Source organism: Rattus norvegicus, chromosome 5, assembly GCF_021556685.1.
Source record: "Rattus norvegicus strain SHRSP/BbbUtx chromosome 5, alternate assembly SHRSP_T2T, whole genome shotgun sequence".
Taxonomy (NCBI): Eukaryota; Metazoa; Chordata; class Mammalia; order Rodentia; family Muridae; genus Rattus; species Rattus norvegicus.
This window is the reverse complement of record NC_141538.1, coordinates 105401241-105414205: the sequence shown is the minus strand read 5'-3', so window position 1 is coordinate 105414205 and position 12965 is coordinate 105401241. Positions and strand designations below refer to the sequence as shown.

The 12965-nt window shown below is 40.3% G+C and overlaps 1 protein-coding gene across 2 annotated transcripts in view; it reads right to left on the bottom strand.

The window, feature by feature from the left end:
* Sh3gl2 (SH3 domain containing GRB2 like 2, endophilin A1) overlaps nucleotides 1-12965 on the bottom strand; it is a 175833-nt gene that overhangs the window by 78533 nt on the left and 84335 nt on the right. The window contains exon 2 of one of the 2 annotated variants that reach the window (XM_087660131.1): nucleotides 4470-4560. The gene's annotated coding sequence lies outside the window, so the exon portion shown is untranslated. 2 annotated transcript variants of the gene reach the window in all.

Here is a 12965-nt window from a genome sequence, read left to right as displayed (position 1 = left end):
TTTTCCAGTCAGGAAAAACAAAAACAAAAACAAAAACCCAAAAAACAATACTAATGGAAATCTTAATAATATTATTAGGTGCGGAAGAAAGAAAAATAAAATCTAGTATACATTTCACATGAACTCAATCACTCAGAAGCTTCCTGGGTCTCCCATACACACAGTCATTGTGTTTTCCACCTACAGTTCAATGACTACCATGATGATTATGTCCAACCCACAATTATTACTCAATGTAATACTGACAGTCAGGGCCAATTCAGAAAACAAACTGAGACGTCCCTCTCCCAACAGGTCCATTATCAACCATTCTACATAGTGCCTGCTTCATCAGCCCCATAGAAAACAGCAGCTCATGGTTACTGTTACTCCAACTGGGCTCTTACAAAATAATATCTAAAAAGCAACTCACTATTTCCCAAGTGGAAATTGCACTATCCTGTTATTTGCCTGTATGGACTGTTACAAATATAAATAAATATATAAATAAATGGTAGAATAACCCCCCATTTCATAGGGAAATTTAACAAGACTCTCTCCCTAGAGAAAGAATTACAAATAGTCACTTATTACTGAGACAGGAAGAATCCATTTTATCCAGAAGATCCCCCTATTAGATATCTGATACCAAGTACTCAGATTATCTAAAACTAGAAAAGTAAATGCAAAGGAATCTGAAATATTTGGTCCTTATTCCCACAAAGACACAAGTCACCTGTTGGCATAATAAAGTAAAAGCAAATACATAGGGTACCTGCCAGGATACATCAGTAACTTTAAGTAACCAGACTAAGACTCTGGTTGGTTAAAAAAGGCTCCCAGTAACTCCACCGTGCAAACTTGTTTCTTTCTCCAAAGCAAGAGCTTATAAAAACTGTATTTGCCACGACTGTGGGAATAAGGCTTAGGAGGCCAGGAGCCGGGTTGCACACTTCTGTTACTGTTCTTGCTGATCTCCATGGTTACAATCCACTCAGGAAAGATCTACTAGGTGACCTGAAGACCATGGATGTGCTTTAGGAGTCAAGGATTCCCATTACCTGAGGAGCATTCGTTTGCATTATGATTCTTCATAATCTTGGTATCTTACAGCTGGAGTTTTGCCTTTTTTCTGGTAAGGTGTAAATGGTTGGAAAGGGAATAGGCGGGTGCTGATTCCAACCGAGCAGATTTTCATGCAAGCCAAGGTACATGCATTGCTAATGCTGAGCTCATGATGGGTGTTAACACCTGTCTTAGGCTTAGCTGCACACGGGAGCTTAGCGTTTCAGCAGCATGGTTATCAGCTGTGTCTGCAAAATGTCTAGGTTTTCCAATCCAGAGGCTTGATTATAAAATAATCACAAGGAAGCCATTAGTTCTAAACAGGACATAGGATACAGGGGAATCCAAGGTCAAAGCCAAACACGGCAAATATGAAGGGGACAGCTGCATGGTGGTGCTCAGATTGTGACAGGGAGGGCAGGCTCGGAGGAGTCCCCAAGCAAAGCCAGCCACACTTAGTTTTCAATGCAGTGCCTGTGGCATCTAAATGGGGATTCTGGAAGCCAAGATGTAAGCAGATACCAGCATGTGTCCCATAAACACTACTAAGCAGTAACTTCCTAGCAAGCCCTGAGCTAGATACAGCCACGGAACAGAGATAAGTCAGCTGCATGGCTACTGAAGCATCCACAGCAAGACAAACGGCCACTTGTAACAGAGCCAAAAGCAATGTACTGTTGGCATTTGGAAGAGGGACTGAGGCATTCTTGTGATATTTCCCAGCATTCCCCTCCCATATGCCACAAATCTGTCTAGGGAACTACAGATATAACAATAAACACAGCTGGCAAAGTCCCTGGTCCCACATGAACTAGTTTATATGAAGATAGGCAAAAGAGTAAATTATTATTATTATTTCAAGGCATCCTGAGTATTATAAAGAAAAATCACACAGGTTAGTGGTTATAAACTACAAGAGATGTCAGAATGAACAAAATCATCAGAATATATCCTTCTAATAAAGCACTGTAAAAACAAACAAACAAGGCCAAATGAACAAGGGCCTGGGGGATTACAGTAGAAGTGAGAAACTAAAAGAAAGCACCATCGGGAAGTGTTCAAGCACAGCAGAAAGGACACTATGGCCAGGCCAGCGCTAAGGGGGAGGTAGCTTAGAACGAAGTGAAGACATAGGGCCATATGAGGTGAGTCTTATAGGTAATCAAAGACGGTCTAAAACAGGGCTCACATGCATTGGGATTCAAAATATGTGTCCCCTAATTATAACCCCCCTTTAAAAACATGATGCATATTGCATAATTCATTAATTAAGATTGGTACAAGTGGTGCATAGAATACTTCTGCTCCAGGATTCCATCCAAGGCACCATAATACATTTAGTGCTACTGAAAGATTATACCCTTAGGCTCCTCTTAGATATGGTAATTCCCCAGACTTTGTTTTGTAGTGGCCTTCATTTGAGGTACAGTAGTACATGGTATTTATAGGTTGTGTGTCTAGTGGATTTTGATGGGATCTTATAATTACAAAGGGGTTGTAGGTTTCGATCAGGAAGACCTCAGAGCTATGTAAAGGAGCACTTTTATCAAATCCTATCGGAGTTCTTTGCCTCCTGGATACTGACCTGGGTTGTGGAGCACCTCTCATGTTTCCTGGCTGTAAAGTTGCTCTTCCCCACTCTCCTTACCTTTCCACTTTCTAGTCTTAGCTGGAATTCTGCATGAGCTGCTCACCCTTGGGAAAAGGCAACTTAAAATCCTCTCATTTTAGGACAGAGTGCAGACATTACTCATAATTCTTCTCCAGAAGAAAATAGTCCTTCCTACATTTCTGAACATATTAAAAAACGTACTTAGGTTAGCATAGACTCACAGCTATTAACTTGATACTTCAGCTTATGACACAGAACTATCTTATCTTTCAGTGTGTGTGTGTGTGTGTGTGTGTGTGTGTGTGTGTGTGTGTGTGTATGTGTGTCCTCCTGACTCATGAAATGAGCAGCTTTTCCCTGCCAAGTGCCCCTGGCCCTAGAAGTTCTCCTCTCCTAAAGTCCCCAGACAATTAGGCCTCCTAAATATAGACCTGCATCCTCTAGAACTACTAATCAAAATGATCCTTTTCTTTGCCTGTCAATCATCTTCGGCAGGTCACTACAGTCATGCAATTTAATAGAGATAGCTTCACGTGAGGTGGATGGAAATAAAGCAGCTAACCTTGACTCTACATCAGGCACATGCCTCAACATCAGTACAAGTGCAACCAACACAGGTTCACAGGGATGTGAAATTTCAGGTAGACTAAGAAAGGAAACTCTAATAGTTACCCCTATCAGGTCAAACATCCATGTCTTTGCAATGCTGTACACATATTGTACACATACACCATCAGCCATATGTCAAATGAGTTTTGCTACAGAACACACTTGTCTTTAGGCAAAGACCTTCACCATAGTCACCAATAAAAAAAACCACATCTTAAATACATCATAGGCCCTAGATAATAAGTGGTCTTCGAGATCTTCTTTACATAAATCCTTAAGATTCACATCATTATTTTGCTTTCAATAATCATGATTGCAATAATTACTATAGGTACTCTAATAATTATAATAGATACTCAACATAATAGTGGGTTATCAGGGGACAAGCAAATATGTATCTTAGTCTTAATGTATCATCAGGACAGGAAAATACTAACATTTTCCATAGGAAACAATATTTTCTATTTAATTATAGGCATATTGCAGAGTGATTTTTAACAATATTACCATTGCAGCATCTGATATTTTGTGAAGGATATACTCTTACAATTTCATTCTATGACTACAATTCTGTTTATAATTTAAATTTATATTTTTTAAAAGTTTATATCCTACAAAAATGCTATTCTAGTACAAATTCAAACAAAGCCATATCACACCATTGGTGACAATTTCCCTCCAAAATTGCAAAATAATGGTAATGCAGTGACATCCAGAAATTCCATAAAATCCCACAGGAAATCTTTTCCTTTGCAGATAATTCAGTGAATTGTGAGTTTTCAATGCCCTGTACAGACTCAGTTAATGAGACCATGTTAAATAAATAACACAGTTAGACTGAAGAAACACAGAACATATGTTAACTGTCCTTTCTACTAAGTGAGCATAATAGCATCAGCATATATTTGATATAGGATAAACACACATACAAACACCAGTTCCCATCTCCAATTATATTATCAGTCTATTCAACATGCTCCTTCACTGTGGAGTTCCTCTTACTGCTACTCCCAAATGGAAAAGATCATGGCATAGCTCATGGCTGCACTTCTATCACCTTGTATCACCTTGGAATGAATGGCTCGACTATCGATCTTTCAATCCCTCTACTAATAGAGCTATAATGGCTAATGTGTCAACGTGGCTTGTCCTCAGTTATTCAGCCAGACACTGATGGAGACGATGTTAATATGAGACAACTTACACACAGCTGAACTGTACATGCAGTTGCTTTAAGTCAAGGAGCTCATGTATGTCAGTAACATGGATGTGTTTCATCCAGTCAGTCGAAAGGTCTGAAAAATACAACAGGAATTTTTCCTAAAGAAAAAAAATCCTGTTGCAAGACTGCAGCACCACTTCCTACTGGATAGTTTTCCTCCTTACCACAGTGAATTTGGGGTTCATCAGATCTTCAAATAGCATGAGCCAACTCCCAGAAGTTTGAAAAGACATGTACATATGTGCGTACATGCATGCAGGCATGGGAGCACTCATACACACAAACACACACATCTGTCTGTGTTTCTCAGGAGAGCCCTTATGAATACACAGACCACGCACATCACTACATTATAAGTCACCAGGGCTACTATAATGAACTAGGATCAGACGAGCACAAGTGTTATGGCACACTCAAGCATTCAGACATGGCCCCTGTCCTTAGGTCCATGCTCATGCAAATGTGAGCAGCGAAACGGAAGTGACAAAATGTGGAAGAGACTTGCTTCACTTCTTTCATTCTAGAGCACACACACCTGACTCCTGTTAGGATTCTAAATTTATGTCTTACTGTCTGAATTCAATTTTTTGTCACTGTTTGTTATTTTTATCTTCAGTTTTCATATAATTCCTACTGCCTTTGAAATTGTTTCTGTTTCCTTATAGTTTGAGTCTGACATGTAACTGGGGGTATGCATGTACACAGAATATATTCAACTTATATGTTATTACTGAGTACCAAGAGCCCATGACTTTATGCCTTCATTTCTATTTTTTCTGTCCTGCTTTCACTGTGGATTTTGAACTGTCCATGCATTGACGTACTTGATGGTGCCTAGTCTCTAACCCGTCTTCAAGTCACGGACTCCCTCATTCTGTTATAATGCTTTGTTTTTCTAGTGTTTTCATTTCATCCTGTATGATTACAGCTCTACACCGAAGTCCCTTATGTGTTCATATATACCGTCTCCTTTTCCTCTAGAACCTTTAACACATCAACGAGTTCTTCTAAATGGTCATACTTGTAGTAGTTGAGCGTCACTGGAGTGTGGTTCTCTTGTTTGTGGTTGTTGTTGTTTTGTTTTGTCTTATTTTTGCCTCCTACATGGGGATGCTTTTTCCTAACATCTTTGGACCTCTAGGTAATCTAGCTGACTTGTGTAGAATTGTAGAAAGGAGATTAAACAGTTTTTGTGCCTGGAAATGACTGTGACTTCTCTTCTGCTAATCTTAAGAGCAGAGTCAGTTCAATTTAGTCAGAATGTAAAAGCTAAATTTCGGTTTTACTGTTGCCATGGTTACCCTCTGCTGGGCCCATGACTCATGTGACAGAGTGTTACTTTGTTACTTTCAGGGCATGACTGGCTTCTGGATTGTTTTTATTCAGTGTCGGCTCTATCCTTTGAATTAAATCTTCCGTCTGTGTGAGCGCCACAGAGACTGTCTCTCTACCTTCCTCCCACTTCTACTTCAGAAGGACCTAGTGTCACCCCAGTCCCCATGCAGTGTCTGCTGTCTGGGCACAGGAGATGTCTTCTTATTCAACAGCAGTCTTGGACAGGATCTCTATAGCTGGTGTTCGGGCTGGGTCCTTCCCACCAATCTTGTTCTTCCACCAGTGTTAGGATCTCTAAAAATCATAGTCGAAAATCTCTCTCCCCTCTTCTAGATCATAGCTTGTTAAAGTCCATAGAGTTTTAAACTGGGCATGGGGACACTGATCATACTAAAAGGTTTTTGAATATGCAACATCTACAAAGTAATTCAGAATCAAAAATATAAAAGTTTCACATGTTTCTAGCCCTGCTGGCCCGTGTTACATCTGCCTTGGTTCTGAACATGCAACATGGGTTTCTGTACCTCTCATGATTATAGCCATGTAATTCTGATGAACACCTGATGAAATACTGGGACTCAATAGACACCTATTCTATGCTCTGAATTTCAATATTTTCCCCTTATATACAGTCTTCTCCTCTTATAGAAACATTATGGCTTGACTATGGAAAACAAAAGAAATTATTTTTCTACTTGATTATTAAACATTTAATTGTCAAATCAGTACATCTTTGAACTGTATTATATTTGAATGCTTGATTTCTAAAAATTGCTTCTTGAGTTACTAATTTGGTTTCACAATAAAATTATTAGATGACTTTTGGCCTAATTTTAAGACAGATTTTCCAACAGTTCTAGAGGGACCACAAACATGCTTCTGTGATTTTTGTGGTATGTATTTATGTGAAACAGTGTTCCACATTAACGGAACAGACAACAAGCAAATGTCACAAATCTGACATTTGGCAGAGTAGACGTCAACCAAAGCTAGTTCCTGGAGATGAAGAGAGTCCTGTGTTTCTCTAAGATGAGGCATCTCACTAACCTAGGCTAGGCTGGCCAGCAAGCCACAGGGATCTGTTGTCTCTGCATCCCTAGAAGTAGCATTCTGAGAGTCACCATATCTGGCTACTTTGACATGGGTTCTAGGGATTCAACTCCTGACCTCATGCTTCTGTACTCTACCAGCTGAATCTCTCTAAACCCTAAAATGCTACCATTTAGAAGAAATTCAAACTTCTATATTTCATGTTCCATGGTGATTTTGATATAACTGGTTGATTTGGTGCTAGTTATTTTCTTATTCAGTTATTTCTTAGAGTCTCACCATGTAGCATAAGCTGACCCTGAAAACACAATCTTCCCACCTTCCTCCTGACAAGGTCTGATTACAGGTGTGTGTCACTATTCACGGCCCCTTTGTCTACTTTGATCTCATGTGTTCTTTACTATGACAACAGAGTTACTCAGGACATATTGCTTAAATCAGATTTAGTGATTTATGTTTATTTTCAAATGTTGGTCAACAATAGAGGAAAATGAGAAGAAAGAAATACAGAAACACTAATTGCCATTATTACACACTATTCCTCATTTTAACAGATTCCCTAGCTCAAACTATACAAATGCATTTGTTTGCCAAATACCTCTCCATTCTTCGCTCCAGACTTAAGGCTAACACTCATTAATAATACACTGTCATAAGTATGTACCTACTCTTGTCCTATGTCCCAAATGATCGATCTTAAAAAGTCCTTGGAAGTTTGTAAACAAGCTGGTGTGAATTGTGTGAAATAACAATTTTCACTTAGCACCTTAAGGAAAACATCATGGAACCCCAAATAAGCATGCAATAAAAATTTTAAAAGGCTAAAGGCAGCTGGGTGTGGTTACTTCCTGTAATACCAGCATTCAGGAAGCAGAGGCAAGCAGCTCTCTGTGAGTTGGAGGTCAACAGGACTCTATTGAATCTCTATGGAGTGAGTGCCAGCACACCAGGGATACCTGTCTCAAGGCAACCGAGAGAGAGAGAGAGAGAGAGAGAGAGAGAGAGAGAGAGAGAGAGAGAGAGAAAGAGAGGAAGGAGGGAGGGAGGGAGGGAGGGAGGGAGGGAGGAAGGGAGCTAGCTAGCTACAGGGCTTCTAATTGATTTATTTCAAAGTATCCCCATTAAAACTAATACAAACTATAGCCTTCATAATACCAAGGACTCTAGCTCTAACAAAATCTTACAACCCACATGTGATTAAAAAGTACATAGAAGCAACATCGTACAGTGTCAAGAACATGGAAAAGGACAAAGGGACAAACAGTAGAGCAGTCTGCAGTACACACACCAAGAGGAACAGGTCAGTCTATGAATGCAACAGACACATCATTCTTGTTTTAAGAGGATATAACTAATCTGAGGAAACTGTGGTGAGGCTAGATAGCAAATGTCACTTGTGAAGTCACTATAAATCATATAGCAAGATACAATGTGCAACAATTTTTGTGAGACAGGACTTGAAGTACTGTAAATGTACCTCTCCCATTCTAGACGTTCAAATACTTGTGAAGTAAGAGACAAAAAGAAATTCAAAAAATGGAATTATTAAGATTATGGTGAAAGCTGAGGCGTTACACACAGCTACTAAACTTGGGTGCATTTCTCTCCATTGTGACCTTTCACCTTTTCTCATTTCCCAGCCCCCTGAAGTAGATACGTAGCTTCTAAGCACTGAGGATAAAGGCCTCCATGAAATGAATCCAGTATACAAGTAAAAGCATTAGAATGTTCTTACAAGCATTACTGAGAAAGACAAGTGTACTAGACACAGCCTGAATGCATTCTTAAAGCACTGCTACTTTTCCTTCCCTCCTTAGTAGGCAAAGAATTTTGTGGAGGTGGGGATGGGGGGTGTCTAGGCAATTTAAATACCTTGCAGTAAATAAGTTTGTTGTTGTTTCTCAGATGGATACCAGATACTTGTAATATTCCCATGTAGGGGACTTTCCTTCGGCATTTAAAGGCAACTCCCAAATTTGTACTCCACTAAAGTGGTGAACCAAGGTGCCTTAGATGTAGCATTCATTCCCCCATTGAAACAAGGTCAAAGACTGGGAAGTCAGCCAACAATAGCTCACTACCTTACCTTAGCTATCAGCTCACAGGATTTCTATTTCAGGAAAGATGCTCATAATGGTAGTTAAATGAGAATATTATTTTCACCTCCCTGTGTGCTGGAAGTGCTTCCTCTTAGTTTAGAAAGAAAAGATGATTCATTCCACAAGGTCTTACTGAAAAGACGGTAAAGTCTGTTGTATGCCCCAGGGGCTCCAAATGTTTGCTGTGTTCTAAGCTCAAGAAAAGCACACCCATCTGCAGACAGAGCATGATCTCTGAAAGTAGGGAGTTCTGCACTCTGTACAAAATACTTATGACTCAGTTCAAGTCTCATCAAAATTCCAATGCAATCTTCCCTGAAATTTTAAAAATAATATTCAATTCCATATGGAAAAAATTGTAAAAGCTAGTCAAACAATTCTGGACAATAAAAATAGCTGTTTGGGATATGGCATTCCAAATTTCAAGCTATACTAGAGAGTTATAGTAACTAAAAACAAAACCAAAGACATGGTACTAGCATAAAAACAAACACATTGGTCAATCGTAGGAAACTAAGAACTTGGATGTAAGTCTACACACCTACAGCTTCTGGTTTTTTGTTGTTCTTGCTTTTTTGGTTTTTTTTTGTTTTTTTGTTTTTTTTTTTTAACAAAACATCAAAATACACTGGAGAAAAGGAAAAGACAAGGTCTTCAACAAATGGTGCTGGTCAAATTGGATAGACGCAGGTCAAAGAATTAAGCTACATCATTACCTTTCAGCCTATAAAAATTCAATTCCAAAAGGATCAAGGTACTATATACAAGATCTGATACCATGAATAGAGTAGAGATATTATGGAACATTCTTGAACTTAAAGGCAAAGAAAAGGCCTCTCTGAACAGGACCCCAGTAGCACAAGTATAGACACCAACAACTGACTAGGACCACATTAAACTAAAAAACTCCTGCACAGGAAAGGATCCATCATTCACTTAATGAGGCAACCTACCCTACAGGGTAGGAAAATTTAAATCTCTATCAGTTATATATGTAACAGATGACTGCTATCTAGAAAATAGGAAACAAACAAACAAACAAACACCTAAACATCAAGAAAACCAAAAAGCCAATTAGAAATGTGGGTGTGAAAACTAAATAGAGAATTAGCAAGAGATGAGATACAAATGTCTTAGGAACATTTTTAAAATGCTCAAGTGGCCTTAGCCATCAGGAAAATGCAAATTAAAACGACCTTGACACTTCTTCTCCTCCTAGTCAGAATAGCCTAGTTTAAAAAAGCAAGTGACAGCATACTCTGCAGTAGCTGCAGGGAAGGGAAAACACCTATTCACTGCTGGTGGGAGCACTGATGCAAAAGATACAACCAATATGGACTCAAGGTGGAGCATCCTCAAAAGGCTGGAAAGAAAGCTACCATGAAATCCAGCGATGCCACTGATGGGCATAGACGTGTACACACACACACACACACACACACACACACACACACACACACACACACGACTCTATAGCTTACTACAGAGATATTTGCTCACCTAGGCTCACTGCTAGCCAGAGCAACAGCCAGAACATGGAAACAGCCTAGATGCCCATCAACTGACAGAAATGAGAATGGCATTCAGTTACACAGCGAACTACACTCGGCTGAAAGGGAAAAAGAAATGATGAGATTCAGGGTAAATAAATGAACCTGCAACAATTATGCTGATGAGGTAACCAGACCCAGAGAGACAGACAGCACAGGTTCTCTTTCATGTGTGGATGCTAGCTTTGTAATGTATGCTTTCATTTCAAATAGCCCAGAGGTTAGATACCTAGTAAGGGACAATGAGGAAGATAGGGTTTTCTAAAAAGAAGAAAGTTAGAATACAGTGATCTAAAAGAGGAATGGTGTATATAGAAAATGATTATAAAAATGTGTATAAAAGGGGAAGTACAAACATTAAATGCACAGGAAATGAGATGGTAGAAGGGGGAATATGGAGAGGTACAACTAAGAATCAATGTCTTTTGAGAAAACCATAGAAATTGCTAAAATAATATACACGCATATTCATATTAGGAGTACCAACAGACTTACTCTCTAATGGAGACAATACCCCCAACTAGACACCCTATGCTAACAAATGAAAACCACAGTGTCGGGAATGGTTACCACCTACTTGAGTGCTATGCACGCTACTGCAATAGAAAAGCGATCATCAGTCTCACCCAGCTGGGAGCCTGTCACACACAACAATGACCTGTTGAGCCATTCTTGCCAACGGATGTGATGTTATGGGAGTAATCAACCACTTTATCGTTGGATTTATGGCCTACTCCACAAGACGGAACCCATACCTGGCACCATAAAAGGGGGCCAAGAAACTGTGCCTAGACAGGTGATAGGTGTAAATGGGGAAACCTACTACTAAAACTATTACTAAACTATACTACTACTAAAGCTAGTCTAGAAGAACATGATACAAAATTGACTCCTAATGACTTGTTGCTATACCCAACACGTGGGAATTAACACAGAGACCTGCACATGGTCAGTGTGCTGAGAATAAGAGACTTCAGGGTGACCCTAATGTGGACAAATATATCACACCCTCACCTATCTGCACTTGGTTGGTTATTTTAAAAGAAAAAAAAGAAAAGAGGACATGAAGTTTCAAAGGAAGGAAGGAAGGAGTGGATCTGCGAGGAGTTCTGGGGAGAAAATCCATTGCATGAAATTCTCAAAGAATTCATCAAAACATAGCTGGGGTTGGTTGGTTGGTTGGTTGGTTGGTTGGTTGGTTGGTTGGTTTAAGAAGGGAGGCATACAAAACTTACGATGTGAGGAGAGACTACCACTGAAATAAGAAAATGGACAAAAGATGCTCAGGGTTTACACAGTTCTAATAAGGAGTACTGTGCGGGTTGGGGATTTGGCTCAGTGGTAGAGCGCTTGCCTAGCAACCGCAAGGCCCTGGGTTCGGTCCCCAGCTCTGAAAAAAAGGAAAAAAAAAAGGAGTACTGTGCTAGTGGCAGTCACTGATGCCTTCATCCTTTACAAGGATGCTCTTCCCATCCCGATAAAATCTGTTCCCATGACTTGTACAGACCAATCAATGTAACAGAAGGGCAGCAGCAAACCTCCTGAGCCTGGGCCTGGGCCTGGGCCTGGGCCTGGGCCTGGGCCTGGGCCTGGGCCTGGGCCTGGGCCTGGGCCTGGGCCTGGGCCTGGGCCTGGGCCTGGGCCTGGGCCTGGGCCTGGGCCTGGGCCTGGGCCTGGGCCTGGGCCTGGGCCTGGGCCTGGGCCTGGGCCTGGGCCTGGGCCTGGGCCTGGGCCTGGGCCTGGGCCTGGGCCTGGGCCTGGGCCTGGGCCTGGAGGCCTAGCATTTCCACCCATACTTCCTGCTGCTTCTAGACCATCACATAAAGAAGCAGAGGGCAGCCCTGTCAGGGTGAAAGAAGCTGGCTGGGCCAAGAGCAAACTTAGACCTGTGTGAGGTCACATGAACTTCAGGATGCACAAAATCGTTGAACCCAAGAAAAGCCCTGAAGAAGACATAATTAGGCGAAACCTACCTAAACATTATTTTCCAATAAAATCAACAACAAATAAAATGTTTATTTATTTAAGTCACTCTGTTTTGGGGTGGCAGATAGCCAATATAAATACAAAGAATATATCAATAATTCTTAAGGATGCATTGTGGGTAAGACATTTCTTACTACCCCTTTACACAGCTAATGCTCCGTAATCAAATACAATGTCAACTCCTAATGATTTAAGCTGCCACAGTATGTCAGAAGGATACAAAAGGAAGTAAAATATAGACATCTTCCATTCTAAAAACTTACAGATAAGTTCAAGGAAATAAATACACATGTATCACAGAGGCATACATAGGGCTCTGTACAGAGACTTCGGAGAAAGATCTACTGCCAAAAACTGGGATGGAATAGCTGGGTAAGCAACAGAAGCTAAAGAACAACAACAATAGGACAGAGTCTTGGAAGCAGAAGAGTTAAGACATTGATCTGTAAGAAGAGACA